Raw genomic sequence first — 22,383 nt, forward strand, 5'->3', positions numbered from 1 at the left:
AACATTGTACATCGAAGGTTGTCATGTCTACAATGTGTTTATCACTTTTTTTTGGGGGGGGGAGAGACTGACTGTAGATTTAGTTTGATCTTAGAACTAGCAGAAGACCAGAAGCTATGTAGCAGAATATGCAGTTGACACTCATTCTATCTTTAGCACTGTACTTTCAGCTTGCTTAGATGGTAGCAGTTGTTTTACTTATAACATTTTGCAGTTTATGATTGTATTTTGTCTTGCTTCAATGTCTATGACTAAGGACTGGTTTAGATGTCTGAGAGAGTGAGCAGAATATGTGACAAATGATGATTCCTAGTTTCTGATCTGTGATTCTACCCTAACCTTTATCACAAACTCTTGGGCACAAACTAAAAAAGGTTTGCAAGGGAACTCTTATGATACAATGCACCTTTGAGCTGCACCTATTGACCTTTTTCATATTTAGCAGACCACTGCACAAACCTGTTTGGAGTTGATGTCGTTGCTGTTCAGAGTTCAGAATGCACTGCAACTAGCAGTTCTGGATTGACTCTTCCATTTAGAGCTGGACCATGGCTAGTTTGTGTATGGCTGAGGTGGCATTGTGGACAAAGAAATTAGAAATATGAATTTGGTCCTAAATAATTACCTTTGACTGAGCTTATTTTATTCATTCCTTTATCATCTGATTTTCTTAACAGTATATCCTTGTGTCATTTGAGCCGGCTTGGGTCACACAAGCACCTGCACTCACTATAAAATATTATTAAATTTGGACTTTGATTTCCAATGAAAACATGTTTGCTTAGGACACTTGCAGATCCAGCTTTACCAACGTAGTGATGAGTCAAACTCTTCCTCATGACCCCTCCCCCCTTTTATCATCCTTTGAATTTGAAATGGGGTGAAGGCAGTAATAACCCTGTGCCATTTAATTAAGATTCTCATCTTGTGTCCCAGAGCTCCTTTTGTTCTTTAAGGATAGAGGCCACTCTCCCCCCTGATTGATCCTGTCCATAAAGTAAAGGAGGTAAATTCCAGGCAGACTTTACTGTTTGGAACTATGACCCCATACTCAAACATAGGTAGAATGTTTGAACAGAACTAGATCAGGTGGGCCAATTCTTAAGTCTGGTCACCTCACCAACCCTCAAGTTCCGTCATGCAACTTGAAGGAGAATTCCTAATGCTGCATTTAGTGGCACAGAAATGTCCCAGCTCCTCTCCTCCTCTTCTCTAGAGGATGCTGGGTTAAGAGCCAATCTCTTTGCCTTTAGATGTTTAGATGGGCCAAATCACAAATGCACGGAAGAATGAGTCAAAGCCTACTACTGGAGACCTACTGTACGCACTCCTAAATACCTCTGTGAAGGTCCTTACAGTAATAGTGTATGTATCTCCTTAGCACAGCTAGACTGTCCAATGTTCAGACAAATGTGGGACAAAGATCACTCATGTGCTCACCAAGGGTCCTGCATGTTAACTAATTAAAGAGATTCCTAGTCTTCCATTAGGCAATGAATATACGTTATTGGTGCAAATAGCGTATAAGAGTTTCACAATGTGATTTTCATTGTCTATTCGTCTGTCACACAAACACTTAGAAATGCCTGCAGGAGCTCTTTTGACTGTAGTAGAGGGAGAAACAGAGCTACAGAGAAAGAGAGGAGAAATAGAAAGAGAGACAGAGCGAAAGAAAGCTACAGTTGCTTATGATACACTTTGCACAAGTCTGTTTATGGAACTTGATGACTGACCTCACTCAGACCTGAAAAATATGCTGTCACTTTTAGTTAGCAAGCACTTAGAGTGAATATGCATTTCACCACTTTCAGTCTTAGTTGGGACTTTCAATAATTGACTATTCACCAAATGAAAAAATGAATCTATCAAAGTTAATGACAGAAATAAATCAATAAAATTTCCGTGAACAGGTTCTCTGTCAGAGATATTTTCACATTATAATTATTATTGAATTTATAAGGCACAACAGCTACCCAAAAAGGGTTTCCCGGCGCCGATAAAGTCCAAAAGGAAGAAGAGGCAGCTTATTTATTTACTGATTGGAAAGCCATGTCTTGAGGGATTTACGAAACAGCGTGTAGACCGTTTCGTGCCGGCTAGCTATAGGAAGTGTATTCCACAAGGAGGGACCGAGATATGCAAATGATCTACCTCCCATTCGAGACAATCTGATTCTCGGCACAGAAAATTTCACATGGGTGAAAGAGCGAAGACACCGAGAGAGCGCATAAGGGCTGACCAGAGACTGCAGGTATTGAGGGGCGACTCCTGCTTTGATTTTAAACATAAAGCTAAGGGCTTTGAACTTGATTCTGTTCTCTACACTGAGCCAATGGAGGTCCCGCAAATGGACATGATCATGGACTTGGCATCTTCCACAGTCCCCTTCAAACTACCAATGTCAATCTGGACCAAACAGAATTTTGCTCACGCTCAAAGCGTCGCAAAATTGCTGTTCCGCAGTCAATCCAAAATGGGGGTTGGGGGGGGGGCAGCCACTCTGTATTTCCATCGGAAGCAAGGACGTTTTGAAAGGAAATGTTTTAATGGAAACTGCCAAAATTAACAATCACTATCATTCTTCCATTTGACACACATTTCATTATCATTATTCACCTGAGGTCTATTCCACACACGCCTTCGTTATTTTTCAATGTGTCTCCCCAGTTCATGTGGAAAGAAGAAAAGAAGGTTAACCACATAGCTTCTGATGTCACTGTAGAAAAAACATTGTCTAATAAAAGATGTCTGCGCCAGAAAATGCATCATTACCTTCTAGCTTTCCTGATAAACATCAGTGTTATAAAAGAATTCCCTCTGGACCATAGGTTACTAAAAAAGATTACAATTATAGGTTTAACTATTATAGTAAACTATAACTGGTAGACATGGTGCATAACAGTTGCAAGTCCCATTGTTAAACTGTGAGGAAGAGAGAAAACAGTCAGACTATGAGCTTTGAGACACCATAAAGTGAAACAATTTAGCTGCCAGAAGTAAACAGGTGCCTGTGAGTTATCGATGGAAAACAACAACAAATCAGCATTGTATTTAAGAAATAAACAGGTTAAATTATGATAGTTGTTTAGTTAAAAAGAACAGAACGTAATCATTAAGATGACACTAAATGATAAAACAAGATTTAGGTATCAGGGTTTCTTAAAATATCGAAAGCACGCTGAAAAAAACATAGCATGCTAATAATCCATGGATATGCACTGTGATTGGTTGATGGGAGCATAGGTACCCTCTGTGGCTAACTTTGAAAAAAGAATGAGGTCAGGTCAGGGTATCAGCTCATCCTGGCCAAGAGTTTTAACTTGTGACTTTATCCCTTATAAGAAAGAGAAAATTAGTCAATGGGGAAAGAAAGCTGCTGCTGAGCAAGGCTCTACAGGGTCCGAGAGCTTTAGATTGAGGTCCCATAAGTGCCTTGAACTTTACTACAACATTTTACAACAAGGAGAAACCCTGGGAATCATAACCACTAAGATCATGTCATTGTTGTGTAGACATAACTTTGAACCCGTTTCAAAGATGAAGAGGTTCACAACTTCCAATTTCATCAAATGTTTTGTAACTTTGGTAGCTTCTCAAACAAGAATCCCTCTTGCCCACTAGGCAAGGGTTCAAGTGATAAAATATGTGTCCTCTCTTTCGATCAGATCATAGTGTCAAGTGATGCCCTATATTGACACTTTCCTTACTTAGGTGAGGGAGTGGAAGGTTGATAAGGGCTGCCTTCTCCAGATGCCTCTGTCCCACCACCTTCAGACAAGTGATTGAAGAAAGTGAGACCAGAAAAATGTGCAAAAATGATGTTCCCCAAGTTGTCTTCAAGAACATTAATGAATGAGAAGGAGGAAGATGGACAACTTTGAAAGATAAAAAAGAAAAAACTAGAAAACTCTACAGATCAAAGCAAGACACAATAACAGGTAACATGTGAAAATGGCAACAAAAAGCAAACCAAACATAGCTGGAAAGTAAAGGGAAATGTATACAGTGGGGGCGGCAAGGAGAGCATTGAAGATTGAGAACTAGAAGCACTGTCACATAGCCATTACAAGTGACCTTCCATTTACAGGGAACTTCAGCTTCAAATGTGCTAACCTGAAAGCACAATCCACCATGTTCTATCTGGTTGATCTCTAGCATTAATCCTAAGGTGCTGTCATGTCACATTCAGTACAATATTGCCTGTCGCCACAAGAAGTTGTTGCAGCCTTCTGAAGCACAACATTTTTGTACTGCCCATGGGAGCACTTGCCTGTTGTGCAAAAGGGAAAAGCAAGCACCTCGATATAAAAGTCCCAGGATGCATCAAAGCCACAATTCAACAACAGCTATCAAGAAGGCAAGCCTGCAGCTCAGAAACAGACACACTGAAGGAGAACGCCATCTGCTGCTGAGTCGTGGGGTACAAAGCGGGACATGACGTGACTCACAAACTAAAGTCCGATGATCTCTAAACTTTCTACTTCCTGGCATATGCAGTTCCATCTGTCTCTTGGAACTTCCAAAGCTTTCCAGTTACAAGGAAAAAGTTACAAAATGTGTGGGCTCTTTTGGACAGATCTGGACCCACTACTACACATAGAGGTCAGCTTTCCTGGCTCCCAGAGAAGACTCTATGGCCACAGGTAAAGTATCAGTCAACGTTCAACAGTCATTCAAAAGATAAATGAGAATTCTCACAAGCACACCAACATGTCTTTTCTTATTAGTCCAAAGTGAGTCTCTTCCTAAAGGGTGTTTGCAGCAGGTTTTATAAGGTGAACCTGACTGTAAGTGGAAATATTCACTAAGCGAATTGTGTTGGAATTTCCACAAATTCTCCTCCTTTCTTTAGCAGTACCTTAAACTTGTGCATCTTTCCTAAAGCTGCCTGACTAATAAAGTAAGGCCACAATACATTGTTGTTCAGTTTTCCAAAATGGCATAACTGAGCTTTGCGTAGAAAGCCCATTTTCTGTCCTATTTCCTTTCAACTGTAACCCACACCAAACCCCTTGGGTTGAAAGCAAAATCCCACCCTTTCTAGTCATATCTTCTTTCCCCGCCTGGGCTGAGAGACTCCTGTAGGAGAATGCCTTGCTACAAACTAGGCTAGTGTTGAGGACCCCTGTTCTGTAGCTTTCATCACAGAAGGTAGGAAGGACCTTGTCAAATTTGACCTGTTGCAGAAAGCGTCTTCCTCTAGAAGGGGAGTAGGTGTGCATGATCTTAATTACCTTACACTGACAGGGTAACAAATATAAGAAAAAGGGTAACCTCGCCAGCTTGGGCCGGATATTTAAGAGAAGAAATATGTAACAAATAAGTCACCTTTGGATCATATAAAATAAAAATCTATGTTAATTAATAATGGAGGTATTATGACCATCATTTAAAAACATATTGCAGCATTTTATAAAAAGTGTGCTTGTGGTTCAAACAAGTGCACACCACCATTTATATACCCACTACATTAACATTCAGGCATTTTGGGCCAGATGTAGACCATGCAAAATAGCGCCTTGCAAAATGTGAGTCATTTGCGACTCACAATTTGCAAGGTGCTATTTGGCATGTCCAACAGTGTGTTTAACACTGTTTGCGATTCCCAATGGGGTCCGCAAATTGCGAGGATCATGAATATTAATGAGCCTCTAGCAATTTGCGACCCCATCGGGAATGACAGGCCCTCCCATGGATGGTGGCCTGCAGGGCTCAGCAGACCACCATGTCTGGGACTGCTTTTAAATAAAACAGTTTTTATTTTTTAAATGCAGCCAGTTTTCCTTAAAGGAAAACGGGATGCATTTAAAAAACCAAAAAAGAAACGTTTTTGGTTCATTAGGTCTCGCCTACACAGCGCGCATGCGCTACATAGGAGTAGACCTTTAGTAATCCATTCACTTTTCGGGCAAAAACGTGCACGCTTTGCATTGCTTTCAATGGCAACGCGTGCACGTTTGGTGATTCCCTTGCAGGAGCGAGCTTTGAAACTATCTGTTTGTAATTAATTTTCAAACAGATGGTTTCAAAGTTCTCTCCCGCAAGGGAAACTCTGTGTGTGCTCTCAGCCGCACTCCCCCCAACCCCCCCCCACTTGTTAATCCGTTTGTTTGCTGTTTTTTTACAGCATGCGCGAGTTTGTACTTGTTTTTTTTTTTTACTTTCAAGGAAGCACGTTTGTTTAAGTCAACCGCGTGATAGTGTTACAGTTGAAATTTCACCGTCTCTGCTCAATGTGTTTCCCGGTACGTCAGTAAGTATATTTTATATTTACTTTTAGGCAGCCGATTAATGCCGACTGTGTGAGGCAAACGCCATTGTTTTTTTTTTTTTTTGTACTTTAACGTAATCCGTGATATTGTTATATTTGAAATGTTTCTGTTTTCTGATATTGTTACCGCGTTAGTTGGAGTCAAGCTCGTGAAATTTTTAGAGTTGAAATATTACCGCTTGTGCCTTGATTATTTTTTTTACTTTGAGGGAAACGTGTTAGTTGGAGCGAACCGCATTGTTTTTGTTCGAGTGCTTTTTTAATGCAGATTTATATAGCGCAAACTCGACAATTGGAGTGCTTTACATGAGCACCGATTACGTTACAAAAATACACATTCAGGCACAGGGAGATTAAGTGATTTGCCCAAAATCACTGAATGTGGACGCGACCCCGAGGCTCGAACCTTGGTCTCCAGCACCAAAGTCAGCAATCTAGCCGTCAGACCACATCCTCTCACTTTGCCTAACCGGAGGTAAAAAGGATATAGCCAAAAGCAACATAAAAGAAAGCACCACTGGACCTCTGTCCGCTAGGATTTAAAGTGCTGACATAAAGTAATCAATTTCCCTAGTAATCATTTTGTATTTCATGCTGTGGCTGCCCCTGGAACTGATTATGTCCTCAGGGCTAACGTTGACTAATCCTTTTCTATGATGGAAGGCACATTTTCATTTATCCTGGAAGCACATTCCATGCTAGTCCTTCTTCTAGGTCTTGAGCTGATGCTACTGAGCAAGTATTCTATACATTGGCGCTTCTTATTAATGCAGAGAGATTGCAAGCGGTGTTGTGTGCGCCGGGTCGAAGGGAGTGGAGCATGTTTCTATTTGCAATAGTGTCCCTTTGCACAAGATTGAGCCCCCACTCCTCGTCGTTCCGTTGCTGCCGGTGGGCTTCATGATATGTGTAATTTGTTTTTTCAGTCTATAGTTTACAAAGATAGAAGTGAGACTGCAAGTCCCAGACTCCAATGTCGTTCACGAAAAAGATAGGAAATGTGTTGCATTTTCATACCTCACAATGCACCATTCTTTGAAGTGTGTCAACCTCTTTTTGCTATACCCTCCAAGCATTAACACAAAACCTTTCTCGCTCTGCAAAAAAAACAAGAGTTGACATAGCCAATAGGTCTCGCCTTTGGGACCTTATAAGTGCTTAGCCATGCAACAGTTGATGTTGTTGCACCAAGGATATTCTGCTGCATAACTAAACACTTATAAGGTCCCAAAGGCGAGACCTATTGGCTATGCAAGTGCTTGTTTTTAAAGGGCAGGTAGTGGTACCTGGAACCACTGCCTGCCCTTAAAAAAATATTTTTAGAGACAGTCACAAAGTGGAAGGGGTCAACTGGGGACCCATTCCAAATTGCAACTGCATTACCACCCTCAATTTGTGAGTGTTTTGCGACCGCAAATGCTGTTGCAAAACATTCATACATGGGTTAGAGAGTCGCTATTTGGAAGGGTACGCCCCTTCCAAATAGCGAGTCACTAAACACTGTTTTGCGAGTCACAATTTACTTGTGACTCGCGAAATTGTGTTAGTACATGGCCATACTAATTTTAGCATGCGCAAACGGGTCACTAACCCGTTTGCGCATGCTAAAATTGATCGTTCATCTGGCCCACAGTGCTCCATTTAAAAAACAGGGGCAAGATCTGCTGGACTTAACTGTAGGTCAAACTGAGCAAAGCTTATGCGTGCACCAAGGCCTCTAAGAGGTATTTCTGAAATGCAGAGTAGAATGGAGTCATAACAGTTTGCTCCCATCTCCACAATCCATGTCTGATATATGCTATACACATACAAACAACACCAGTTGCAACACATGCTCTTCTTTGTAAACTCTATGAGACGGCCACCTACTATGAATTAGGAAAATGAATACGAATAAATCACCATATTCCTAATCAATGCCAGTGATCAAGTACAAATGCATTCTAAATTACATACTGATTCATTTGCTTTCTCCAAATGAGAAAGTAGGAAGAAGAGCAGGTGCCACCCCTGATCAACCTGTGGCAGAACATCTTCACTTAATCTAATTAAAATGAATTTTCAATTTCGGAGTCAGTAGGAAACAAAAATAAAAGCTGTGATACCCAAGTCTGAGAATTTAAATGAACATGGTGGGGGAAATTAGACAGTTTGCATCACATTAGTGTTAATCCTATTTTATTAAATGTGTAAAGCAAGAGTCCAGAAATCAAGAATCTGTTATACGAATAAAGTCTATCGATCAATGAAATCGATTTGAAACAGGCATGGAAGCATTGAGGCGTTTCAACTCCACTGTCATTCTGGGGTTCTTCTCAGGATGGGATTTTGGGCATCATGCTTTTAGGTGTGAGGCAGTTTTTCAGTACATGGACAAGGATCATTCTAAAGCACAGTTTTAACAATGTTCTTTCTATATATAATTCCCCTTGTCCCCTTACGAAAGAACCACTTCACACATGAAAACATGACGTCCCGGTTCGCATACTGAGGGACAAAAGAGTGATCATCCAAGCCAGGGTCAAAGCAATTTGATTGACCCCTAGACTTCATTCACAATATAGATCCTTTTTTTGTGGACTATGGCTACACACATTTCATGAGGTGGGGTTAACAATAATGTGACTCAAACGGACTAATTTTCAGTGTCATGTGTACTTAAAATCTTGGGTTTAAAACTTTTATTTATTCTTCCCACTGACTACAAAATTGAAAAGTCATTGCACTTAGCTTATGAGAAGATGTTCTGTCACAAGTTGATCATGAATGATGGCTGCTTTTTTTTTCTTTCTCATTAAGTAAGTATAAATATATCAGTATAATGGGTACTTTATATTGCATTCCTTCTTGATCACTGGCATCTAAAAAGAATAGTAATGCTATTGTTGTGATGTATTCTCATTCTGTTCCCTCACTCACAAAAGGTGACTGTCTCAGTCACTACACTCTGAGAAGGATCCAACCGCATTATGTGTGCACCATATAAAATACATAGCATTGTTTCTTCCCTATTTGTTTACTGGCCAAATACAAAATTTAATTTGTTAATTGAATTTGTTTTTAAAAATACATAAGAGCTGGTCCTTGCGTGATTTGCATTTTGGTTAAATTCTGATAAAAATCATAATTTTTCGGTGCAATTGGGAGTGTTCACCTTCTTGCGCAATGCTAGTGCTGTGCTTCTGTGGAAGTATTGTTCGATTTCAAAATGTACAATTTTTATGTTTAGCTTTCAAAAACTGAAACCTGAACTCATCTGAAAAACGGAAGCGAATAATGACTACTACTGTTTCTTTTCATAATCCAACTTAAAATACTTTTGCACTGATCTAAATATGAATTTGCACTTCCTCAAATGTGCCCTCAGGCTGCAATAGCTACACTTTCAGCCCCACATGAGAAGCAAATAAGACAATGTTTTGTAACATTATGACTCATATTTCTTGTACTCTGGTCCTCCATTCTTCCTCCCACTTCACTATTCTAGGAAACCTTTTCAGCTTTTGATCTTTGCAATGACAAAGATTAGAGTCATGATATAAATACATATTTAGTCTGTTGTCCATTGACACTGGCCAAGACAGGACAAGCCATTCTACCACTCTGGTTTAAAGGCTGATGCCAGAGATTAGTGGGTCGCCATTATCCAGTCATAGCCCCATTATAATTGTGGCTTCTTAGAGTGTGTGCTTAGCAGTGAATTTTTTTGTCAGAACTGATTTTGGCTCATATTGTCTTTTATTCATGCCTTGGTACTGCCTACAGATATTGTACCAAAACATTTCCCAGATTAATGGGTTGTGAATACATGGAAATAGATTCCAGATGCTTTGGAAGAAATCACACTGCACACATAGCCAGTCACTTGTGCTGTCTTAGAAATCAGTGGACGAAGGGAATAACTCTAACAAAGCAACATAGGGATCACAATGAAAATAAAGGGAAAATGTGTATTTATTCAGCAAAAAATATATTTTATAATTGTATTTATTTTTTATCTCTCTAAAAACTCTAAATACGAGCAGTTAAGAGAAACCATAACTAGAATTAGTAGACAACACATATTGCAAAAAGTGTTCTTGCACTAGAGAGTGGGCGAGTGAACAGTCATGACTCTAACACTCCCATCAACAGGTGAAACTCACTATAAGGTCAACCACTCACACACAGACTGTCTACATAACAAGTCAAGACTAAATCAAAGCCACTTTTTTACCATATTGATGAATATCTTTTTTGCTTTTCTCCTCATTTTGATGAACAACTGCTGGCTCCTTGAGAGTATATACAAGCTGAGGCTCGACATCTTTGGCATGTCCTGGAAATCAGCTTGATACTGATTCTCACTTGATGTGTGTCTTGATATGTTTGCAAACTGGGAGCAGGCTCTTTTTCTAAGGCCCAATCCAAGACTATCCCACCTTTGTCAAAATACTGACTGCAATCAATTTCCTAGACATTGGAACTTTTCAGAGAGTCAATGACGATACCTTGGCCAACTCACATGCAAGTCAATCACATATGTTGAGAAAGGTACTGATATTCTTCACCCGCCAAGTGCACCCGTTTATGACCGTGGGAGTCACTGGGGAAAGACAATGCAGAATAAGTGGGGCAGTACTCCCATTTTAATGGGCTAGCACAGTGTTTCCCAAACTGTGGTCCGCGGACCCCCAGGGGTCCCTGACACATTCCTAGGGGGTCCGCAGGCAGCAGTTTTGAAAGCACTGCAAAGTATCTTGTTTAATTAGCAGTTTTCAAAGAACAATACAAGTGTCAAGATAACACCAGTGATTAGTGTCCCTGCTGGAGAGAGATGAGAGTTTTGTCCAGTGGCAGCTTTGACTTATCTAATGTACCACAGAGGGTTAATATGCCTACTGCAAACAATGTGTACCACGTATTTCAAAAAACAGTATTTTATATGCATAGGTCAGTGGGTTACTGCTTTTGACAGAGAGATTCTTTTGTTACTGTGCATTTCATAAGTGACAATCGTAATCTAGCACAGTGACCTATAAACTGTCATCAAACAGCTGCTTGCAAACTGCAAGGTACAAGTTAGTGACTTCTGTTTTTTCCCAGTCTTTCATTATCCTGATGCTGCTAAAAAGGTTTATTTGGGTGGAAATACATTTTTATTGTTAAAGTCAATGCTAACCACTGTGTTAAGTTCTGAATCCTGAGTTTGTGCTTCTCCAGACAAAGCACTCTTTACAAATACCTACCAGTATGAATGACGTGTGAATTTTACACCTTGTAGTCCACTTTGCCTTATGTAACATTTTCTATACACTGATTTACACGTATGATTCACTGTCTCTCTATGTGTGTGATGTAAAGTGCTCTGACATCCTACAATGGTATGAGAGATGCTATAAAAAATAAAATACAGGTGACAGATGGGCTATGGGGAGATGAGAAGCACTGTTGGAGGGGGATTGTGGGGGAATCATTGAAGACCCCCCAGAAAGATTGTCGTATTCTGGTGCATAGTCAGGTCTTCATTTACAATTCTTTAAAAGCTAATACAATTCAATATATAATGATAAATGTGTTGTAGACTGCACCATTGTTTCCTAAATGTTTTGGGGTGAGAGCCTCCCAAAGCCCCCTTTGTAGTGGTCAGGCTCACTCACTGGTGTGCAACGTATGGGAACTGGTCTGAAATCATTTGCTAGGGCTGCTTTGGATTTCCAGTCTGGCCCTGGCAGGAGCCTTGTACTGCGAAATAAAACCAACCATTGAAAAGTTAGTCACGTAGATGCAGCACCAACATTCCCATTAACTCTTTTTGTTTTCTTGCAAATTCTTTCAATATAAAATACAACAGAAGTGGCGGAGAGTGTTGTTAGCCTCCTTGGCTTAACAACACACTCCGCCACTTCAGAAACGCAGGTCTGCACCATATTTACAAGAATATGGTGCAGCCCTGCGTTTCCCCTGCACTGGCACTACACTTAACAGGGTCCCCCTTCCTGCACATAAAAAATCTTGAAATGTCGTTTTGTCACTTCTATGTGTGCTGCTTAATGCAGCACATATGGAAGTTACAAAATGTCTTTTTAAAAAAAAAAAGATTATTGATGTGCAGGAAGGGTCACCTTCAAGAACATAAACAATCCAAGGCGTTTTGCAAAAACGAGGAGAAATGAAGCATTTCTCCTTGTTTCGCCAAGTTAAGACCATGTTTTCCCTGGTTTTAATTTTGGCGTTGCCTCCCATTTATGCTGCCCTTGTAAATAGGGGGCCGCGTCAAAATCAATGGGTGTTGCAGAGGAAACGCCCACCGCAACACCCACTGCCCACCCCTTTCACGCTAAGCATTGGGTGAAAGGGGGTCTTATAACGTGGCTTAACACTGCCTTGTAAATAAGGCGCAGCCCCTATCGCCACGGGAACGTCTCTAAAAGTGATGCTCCCATGGTAATAGGGGCTTGAAAATATGCACCTAAAATCATTAGTAATTCGAGTATTTGTTTTGTGTGCACACGTGTGTTAATTTGTTTCGAATTACTGTTTTAATGTTTGAAATTTAAATCCTACAAATTGCCTGGGAGTCCCCGGCTTCCAGTGGTGACTCAATGGGGGTCCTCAGGAGTCAAAAGTTTGGGAACCACTGGGCTAGCACATTCCTTGAATTCTGGCTACAGGATTGCTCAACTAGGGAGAGGAGGAGTTAGAGGACTCATACTTGAACTGTGAAGGGGAGGTTGAGAAGAGGGCATATTTAGAGGTCAATACCTTCCCTATCACAACTGAATGTCATGTTACTTATTTGTAAGGCTGATGGGGTCATGAGATTAATCGAAGAGTTGTCTGAGATGTGAGGCTACATGGTTTGTGGGATCAATAAATGGTTAATTTATGCAGCCTAATACAAAGGGGGGTTAAGTGAATGGGGTGGATAAGCAGTGTTATGCAGATTTAGGAAACATTTGGGTTGAATTACCTCAGAAGTACCACAGCAAGTTACTGCATGTGCTGCACCCAGATTTGAGGGGCATGTGTAGAAGCTCTATGTCCCTGTGGTTTGTTTATTATTGGTGATATAATGTGCCAACACTATGTAATGGAGATTTTTCTTTCGGTGAGATGAGCTTTTCTGTTGGCAAATGTAAATTTTATAACATTTCAAAAGCGAAACATTTATTAGATATATGCTGCAAAAAATACAAGCTTCAAGGGAATTTTAGTCTACTGCTCACTTTCATTGAGTTTAAGGGGAAATTGGTTTCACCCTTGCGGCACTTCAACAATCTCACCACAGAGGACACTATCTCAGCAACAGGGACAGTTGGCCCTCCATCGACATGCAAGCTGTCTGTGATGCAAGGAGCTGCTTCACTGACGTGTGTGTTGCCTTTCCTGCTTGCAAATATAGCAGCTATTTTTTGGACAGTCTACTCTTGCACGTTAGTTTGTTGTTACATTTTATGCTTTTTTGCAAGATTTTTAGGATGTATTTTGATTTATTTTTTAAACCTTTTTTAAGGCATTTAGCATTCAGGCAGTGAAGAATGTTGTTGCTTTATTTGAAACGTCTAGATAACGCTGAGGAGTGCTTTAGAGCTAGTTACTTTTTGGAGGCGGTGGTTAGAGCACATAAATCTATGGAAGGACAACTGGCTTTCAGTTTTGTGTTTTAATGTTCTATGTGTCTTTAGTCAGATGGACCCTTAGAGACGTTTGATATTAGAAATGCTTGTTATTGGTTGGTTTTGTTGTCTTTTGTTGTTACTATTATCTATTACATGTATTCTGCACTTGAAAACTGTACATTGTATATGCATTTTATCATGCTCTGTGGAACATTATTTTATTGTTTTATGCATGATGTATTTTGTAAATGCACTTTTATGATTGTTCTTGAAATCAAATAAAGGTTTATAATTAATTTGATTAAATGTTGCTGGAGATTTCAGTGACATATTGGTAGTAGGTAACTCATAAGGGGACAGGATGTATATCTGGAAATTGCGTATGAAACATAGTAACTCCATCACAATGTACACATGTAATACTATCATTGAATGCATACATGTATAAAATGTATGTATTTACTCAAGCTAATAACAACCACAACAAATGTCATATAGCGTTTATTCGGGTGATGACAGGTATACCCTCTCTCCCCATTTCCACATCCCTACTTGCATCCAGCCACACAGCATAAACAGAGGTGTAACAGAGCACAAACAGGTACACAAGCCTCCAGAGAGTGCACTTTTGACAATCTAATCACATGCTTCAGATGTCTTGAAAATAAAGTGGGCTGCTTCAGTACTCCCAAAAAGAAGTATGAAAGATTATTGTAGCTACTTGAGAGTTGCACAACTTTGCCATATGATGGGGCTCACAAGGAGATCTTATCCCCAAACTATGGCCACATTGAGGTTCCTGGGATGAGAAATAGAACATATAATGATCTGCAGGTGCATGACCGATTAGTGGCTTCACATTTCACCAGACAAGCTAGTGTGGTGTTTCATAACAATGGTTTGGCAGAGGTGAGTCAATAATAAATGATGGGCAATGACACAGTCACATATACCAGCCTGGACACCAGTGGTGCGATACCAAGCTGTCATATCCAAACTTGCAAGTCTCAATGTAATATGCATTTCCTAACACATCACTCTCATGTTCATCTAAATATTCCATTTTGAAACTCCATTTATCATTCACACACTCTTGAAATATCCTTGCACATGTTTACAACCCGTTTATAGCATGCTTAGAGTAACACATTCCATATAAGGAGTATACTGGCACATCTTAATAGCCACATTCATCACCTTCCAAATGATTAAAGTATTGACTTCCTAATGTTTTGTTAGTTACTACTTGGGAGATTATGAGAAGCCCAGACATGTTCTTCCCTTCATTTTCAGAAAATACCTTTGGATTTTCCCTAAGTTGAAGATTGCCCTGACTCCACTAAAAAGGTGGAAAACTCCATAGAGGAGTCAGGAAACTATATAGTGGATTCCACCAACTGCAACAAGCAAGATATGACATAAAAGAAAAGGAAACAGGCCATTCCTGAGCCATCCAAGGACCACTGCACTTTCCTATTAAACCATTTTGCTTTTTGTGATCTAAAAATATCCCAAATAGCTAATGATTAAGTAGACAGGGGCCCTTGTTTATCTCATTAGGAGTTAAAGACTATGAGGGAGGACGTGCTTTAGAATGATCGTCTACTTTACTGGTAATCTGGTGTTTAGCTAAGCAATGCAGAACAGAAGGCAAAACAATTTGGTAAAGTATTTAGAAGTACCAAAGGATTAAAAAGTCAAGATCATTACACAATAAAAATCTCACTACACTCTAGACAAATAGAGTAAAATTAAATAAACAAAATTACACCAAAGTGACAAAAATCCAATAAGGGAAACCAGAGAAATGAATTTTAGAAGATTTAAAGAAAAATAGTGCCAAAAAGCACTAAGCACCCATGAGAGTATATGGTTGTGGTAGACTGGGATCTCGACACACTTTCATGCCGACAGCGATGGTAAACAGATAAGACAGCAACCAGACCCGTCCTTGTCAGAGATTTTACCTTGGAACTTAGGGCCTGATTTGTATGTTGGTGGAGAGGGAAATCTATCGCAACACCAACAGAGGTCCCTTCCACCAACATAGTGGTCCGCCCCCTCGAGTTGGATGCAGGTGAACATTAAACTTGACTATGGTGGTGATTACTCCGTGTTGGAACCAACACATTCTAGTTGTGTGAGGTGAGTCCCTAGCTAGGCAGAACCTACCGCTCCCGTCAGGGGTGGGTTATTACACTCACTGTATAACCTGTGCTCACCATTGGGTCGCTTGTCACTGAGCAGTAAGGCTTATCACAGAGGCAATGTGTTAAGCATTGGCACAGCACTCTCACACAATAAATCATTGAGAGGCACATAAGTGACTTCACACGTGGTGTATGTAAATAAAGTTTGTATTCAACACACATATTAACTAACACAACATGAACATCATGAGTGTCTGGGCATAAATCACATTTGGAATCATCACTAGCAGTACTAGACCCATCCGTGTTAAAATGACATCAGTAATATTCACACTTGGGAAGATCTCATTTTACCACCCCAGCACCCTTATGCAGGGTGAAAAGTTGGCAATTATTATAATTTAATACCACTCAGTTATAGGGTGCACCCCAGATCACAACAGGATCAGAAATGTGTACACACAGATGATTTTAGAACTTTTAAACAGCACTGTGGGCCAAGGCCGCACGGGTAAAAACCAATGACAACAACTGGAGGTTTGGCCACTATTCGGGAAGTTTACTCTCAGTATGCGGAGTAGAAGCAGGCTGAAAGCGATAGCCGGTCAATCAAAGGATTCCACACTGTGGCTTCCAGCACTAGCCCAGTTCTACGAATCACGGGGGGTGGGGGGGTCATGCAATCTCTGGAGTAGGCCTGGGTGGTGAAATCGTCTCCATTCACGGAGTTTTCTGAGTTTTCCGCACTCCGTGGAGCACGCTGAGTTCGCCAAGCAGAGTCTTCAAAACCATTGCTAGACAACCTCCCAGCCAGATTTCTCAGCACTGGAGGTCCTGCATGGTCGTGACTGCTCACGTTGAGGAGCCCTCTGTTCGGATTGAGGAAGCTGCCACTCGAGTAGAAAATCTACTCGAGCGGCAAAAACAAGCAGCGCCTTCTTGGGCTGCGCATGGTGCCGTTAGCGCAGAACAAACACCTGCCTCTAAAAATCAGCTTGAACGGCGTGACCTAACGCACTCCGCTGTTTGCGGAACTCCGCATAGCACAGGGGAATTTTTTTGTCAGTTTGCAGAGTTCCGCGTAGCAGAACTCTGTGTACTCCACCCAGGTCTCCTACTGACCCACTTCCAGGTGCTCTGAAAAGCTTTCCTTAGCACAGTCAATTACTCTCACCACCCCAGCCCAGTCCGGGCAATCTTACCTGGCAAAACGAAGATGTCGGGCCAGGTGAGGAAAGGTAAGTTGGCCTGCCGTACTGAGGGCACAAAAGGAACAATCAATGAATGGGGGATGAAGCAGAGGAGCCTCTTGCAAGAAGGATGCACCCCATCAAACATACGTCAATCAAAGTAGCACACAGGCAATCCATGCATCCCAGAATATGAATCCGCTCCTCCGCACCTCCCCTGGAAACAAGGCAAAACATCTGGTGTCAGTTGATACGAGTCGCACCGGACAGTTCCGGTCACACACAATAAAGAGTTGCAAACTCAATACCTCCCTGGAAATTATGGAAAATGACTGGTGCACGTTGATATGAGTCGCACCAGAAAATTATGGTCAATTTCCGTACCTCCCTGCAAATGAGGCACAATGTCAGGTGAACATTGATACAGGTCTCACCAGACAATTCCGGTCACACGCAATGAAGAGTTGCAAATTCTGTATCTCCCTGGAAAAGAGGCACAATGTCTAGTGCGCTTTGACACAGGTCACTCCAGACAATTCCAGTCACACACACACAGGCGCAAGTTCAACAGTGCCGCACAAGGTAGAATGAGGTACTACTATGGGTACGCCCTCTCCTCAGAGGGTCCTAACCTGTGAATCAGACACCGCATTCAATGAGCATGCAGTTGGCATGTCACACAGGAGAGATGTGGCAGATTAGCCAAGCAGGTCACACGAGGTCTCGCAACTGGTGAATGAAAGGCTTGAGGCATGTTTAAAACCATCAGGTAAGCACCACTTCCTAGTGTATGTAGGAAGGGTGCATGCACTTTCATACTAAATTTACAGTGTGAAAGTGCCCAGAGCCCTAAGGCTCATAAAAAAGAATCAGCAAAACCATGATGTTCTCCCTTTGGAAGATCCAACCTCCTCAGTAGGGAAAACCTACATGGGGGTTCTTGACTGCCTGGGCAGGGAACATGCATGTGTATCTGCCCCACCTTTTGCCTACCACTTGCTCCAACCCTCAGGGTTTACTCTAGGGGTGCTCTAGTGATAGTTGAAGGCCTACTCTGGGTTGGCTAATGAGTAACAAATACCAACCTGAACATACACGCAACTGCACACCAACAGGCCTGCAATAGCAGGCTTGATACATGTTAGAAAGGCTGTGCTGGTGGCTGGCACAATCAGTGCTGTGTCCCACCATTAGCTAGTGCAGTACTGGCCCTGGGTATGCGGTGTATCTTTTTAAAGGGCACTTACAGGGGCCCCTTGAATACCAGCTCATTCTGGCCTAGGTGTCTAGGCGTAATGCCCCCTCCTAAAGATCAGATCAAAAGCCTTGGTGTTTGGCTGGATCACAATCTAAGCTTTAAGGAGCAAGCACGGAAGGTGGCAGGTGCCTGTTATGGGATTTTTAGGATGGTAAGGAAAATCCTTCCCCTGCTGCCTTTTAATGCCAGGAGATTGTTGGTTCAAGCGCTGATTCTTTCGAGACTTGACTATGCCAACGCTCTTTATCTAGGATCTCCGTGCTCAACGATTAAAAAATTGCAGACTGTACAAAACTGTACAGCAGGCCTCCTCATGCAGGCCCCTAATCAGGAATCTTCAAGGCCGTCTATCACCATCCTCCATTGGCTTTCGGTCACGGAAAGTGTTCAATTTAAAGCATTGTGTATTGTCCATAAGACCATGTCTTCCAAGGATCCACCTATTCTCCGGTCTATCATCTCTTCCTACTGTCCCAATAGGTCCCTGCATTCCGGGAATAAGCATCCTACAGTTGTTCCCGGGATTTAAAGGTCCCGGAGTGGTGGACGCCTGTTCTCCTACAATGCAGTGAAATTGTGGAACCAGCTACCTAATCATATCCGTCTTGAGGATAACTACTGTCTTTTCAAAAATGTCTTAAAACCTTTCTGTTTCCTTGAAGACTAGCTGTAGTTCTTTTGATGACTCTGCTCCTAGCGCTGGAAGGCCTTCTGGTAGCCATACGCTATAGAAATGCAAATTAATTAATTCATTCATTTAACAACTAAACCAATCAAGTAAGCACTGCTTCTTACCATGGATAGGAACGCCGTGCTCGCTTTCACATAACATTACAGTGGGGAAACGTGCAGAGTCCTAAGACCATGAAAAGAGAATCAGCAAAATCCAGAAGGAGGTAAAGTAAAATGTTTTAGGGAAATCCCATAAGAAGGGTCATGTCTACCACTCCTCTATTTGTCCGCTTGCGCAATGAGGATGGGCGGACATATAGCTGTTTCTTACTGCCTGTCACTGGCGAGAAAAAAACAGAGGAAAAAGCAAAAAATGCCCCCTCAGCATGGGAGATGGCACCCCGGGTGAGGGGGCATTATCTTTTTTATTTTCAATATGAAAAACTCATTATGGGATTTTCTTTTACAAGGCTCCATTATATTGACTGAGCCCTGCACCAAAAAGTGAAATGTACTAAGAGGAAATGCCATGATGGCAGTTAGTGCCAATGCTTTAGAAATTTCTGCCAGGGTGGCAGTCATGTATAAATCTGTCTGTTGGGACCTTCGCCAGGGCAATGGAGTAATTTACTCTGCTGCTCTGGTGGAACAATGGGCCAACCCCCAACATCTAAATCTGGCCCTTAATCTAAAAAATGGAAGCCAAAATCCACCAGTGGGTACGGTTGTAGGTTGTGTCAGGTTCAGAGAGTGTTCTATGCAGGGTGCTTTGGGGGTGACACATTTATAGTTGTCACTAGCTACTGGTGGGGGTGCCTGCTGGTTACTCCCTAACCAATGGAGTAAATATTCTCTGGAGTAGCCCTACCGACCTTTGCACCAACTATGGTAAACAAATCCTCAGTGCATCTTACTCCAAAATACAAAAATGGGGAAACCCTTCTTCCTTTGTGATGAGCCTGTTTTCCCACTTAGCGGTGCGGGCTAGGAAAATGTTCAGTTCCCTCCTCTGTGGTCATTCAAATCAAGCCCCTGGGGCGGCTCCCATCCCACTGTGTTTGGTGCCAGACTGGCCGGGGGGAATAATGGTTTGCCTTCTCTACAGCTCACCTTCGATCTACTTGTGAAAGGGCAGGCCCTTAACAAGTAATGAGGTTCCTGGGTCCACACTAACTTGTCATCCTGCAAGGTGGAGAAAAACATTGCACCATACCCAGGCCAATGTTTCTGCACTGGGAGCAGTTTTTACACCTCATTAAGGTCAAGCACTGACTAGGCAGCAGCTGGAGAGCTAATGCAAATTAGACTCTAATCTAAAAATAGTAGCTACATTATTTTCTACCTCATCCAAAACACAAGATTTCAGAAATAATAATTTAATCTGAACTCAAATTTTTTCTTATAGGACAGCCAGTTTTTTCTACAGTGAAAATAGCTTTTGGGGGCCTTGTGACAAGGTAATATTACATTTCAGCATTTTCTGATTTTAATTACCACCCACCCATTCTACCTTATGAGCTACAAGTCCTACCTAGAGGTGACCTATTAATATTTAAATATGAGGTTTTCTCTGTCACAAAGTGATTGACAGTTTGGACTACAGGGTTAAACTCCAGCAATCAGATTACACTGGTAAGCCTGAAGCCATGTTTTCCTATGCCACTCTTGTAGATGGTACAATAGGTGCTGCAAACTACAGATGCCATTTAACTTCCCAAGCCATGAAAGTAGTTTCCACACCAAATACCATGGCATTATAGGAGATTTAAATAGGCCAATCAGGAAATTTGGCAATTTCTGCATTGCTTAGGGGTCATAGCACTTACACTGGCCATTGGCTGCAGCGCCCCAGTGTGCAGAGACTTAACAACAGCGATAAAACTCAGCAAAGAAATGGGGCGGATGTGCCATTTTTTCACAATAATAAATGTTGCACAAAATCCAGTTAAAATATTTAGGGCCTGATTCACAAAAGTAACTTACACTTTTGAGTAATTAACATTTTGAAATAAGGTTTCTACTTTTCGCTATTAACAAAATCTAAGTGTAAATGACGACATAACAAACACGCAATGGAGAAAAAAAAAACCTAGGCAATTAATTGTCTTCAAATTCACCAGACCATTAAATCTAGACAAGTTGATACATTGAACTCAGTGTAACCAAACAATTATTGTTTAAAAATTCATGTTTTTAATTCATATTAATAAAAAATGCAACGGTATACAGAGTAAACATATATCTATTTCTTAAAAAATTAATACACCAAATTACAGTATATACAAAATAATTTGTAGTTCTAACGACACATGGACTTTCCAAACACAATATACAAAAGACACACAATGCATAAAATACATAAACAAACAGTGGCAATGAGATGGGTCTTCTACAACAAAATGATAAAAAGAGATCCATTCAAGCAGAATTACCATTTCAGAACAAGCTATTGTATGTACCATCCAAGAAGTTACGAAAGCATGTAATGAACTGGTGTCATCACTAACTCTTAGCGTGTCATCCTGGCCGAACCAAAATATTAGATTTGATAAGTCAAAACTTCTGGTAGCCCAGCTGGAGACGAGATACTCTTCCTTATGTAAGTGAGTGATAAGCCTGCATCAAGGCTAGATCTAATCATTCACCAAAAAGGGGATATTTGATGCCATTAGCAACACCAGAGCGAATATGGGAAGATAGCTCCATGGACTTCATCACAAACCTACCCCAAAATCAACAAAAAGACATAATGTTGGTTATCATAGACAGGTGATCCAAAATTGCCCATTTTATAGTGTGCAAGGGACTGCCCACAGCCTCTGAATTAGTAGACATACTCCTTCAAAATTTAAGTTGACATGGTTTTCCCAGGTCTATCACCTTCGATCGAGTCTCTCAGTTTACCTCTCGCTAGCGGAAAGCATGGTGCCAAGCTCTTCTCATGCAAAAGAATTTATCAACCAGTTTTCATCCAGAATTAGATGGACAGAATGAGTAAACCAAGTGTTATAACAATATCTCCGATGTTACCTCACTAAGACTCAAGATTTATGGTTGTACATGTTATAGGGGGCTGAGTTTATGTACAGCAATCTAAAACATACTTCAACAAACATGTCACCATTTTTTGCTAATTATGGTTGTCACCATCATTTTTTACCATTGTTGAATACAAACCTTGACACTCAAGTTCCACAAGTCAATACACAAATGCATTGTATGCAGGATCTAAGGCGACAAG

Source organism: Triturus cristatus, chromosome 11 (assembly GCF_964204655.1).
Source record: "Triturus cristatus chromosome 11, aTriCri1.1, whole genome shotgun sequence".
NCBI classification, from domain to species: Eukaryota; Metazoa; Chordata; class Amphibia; order Caudata; family Salamandridae; genus Triturus; species Triturus cristatus.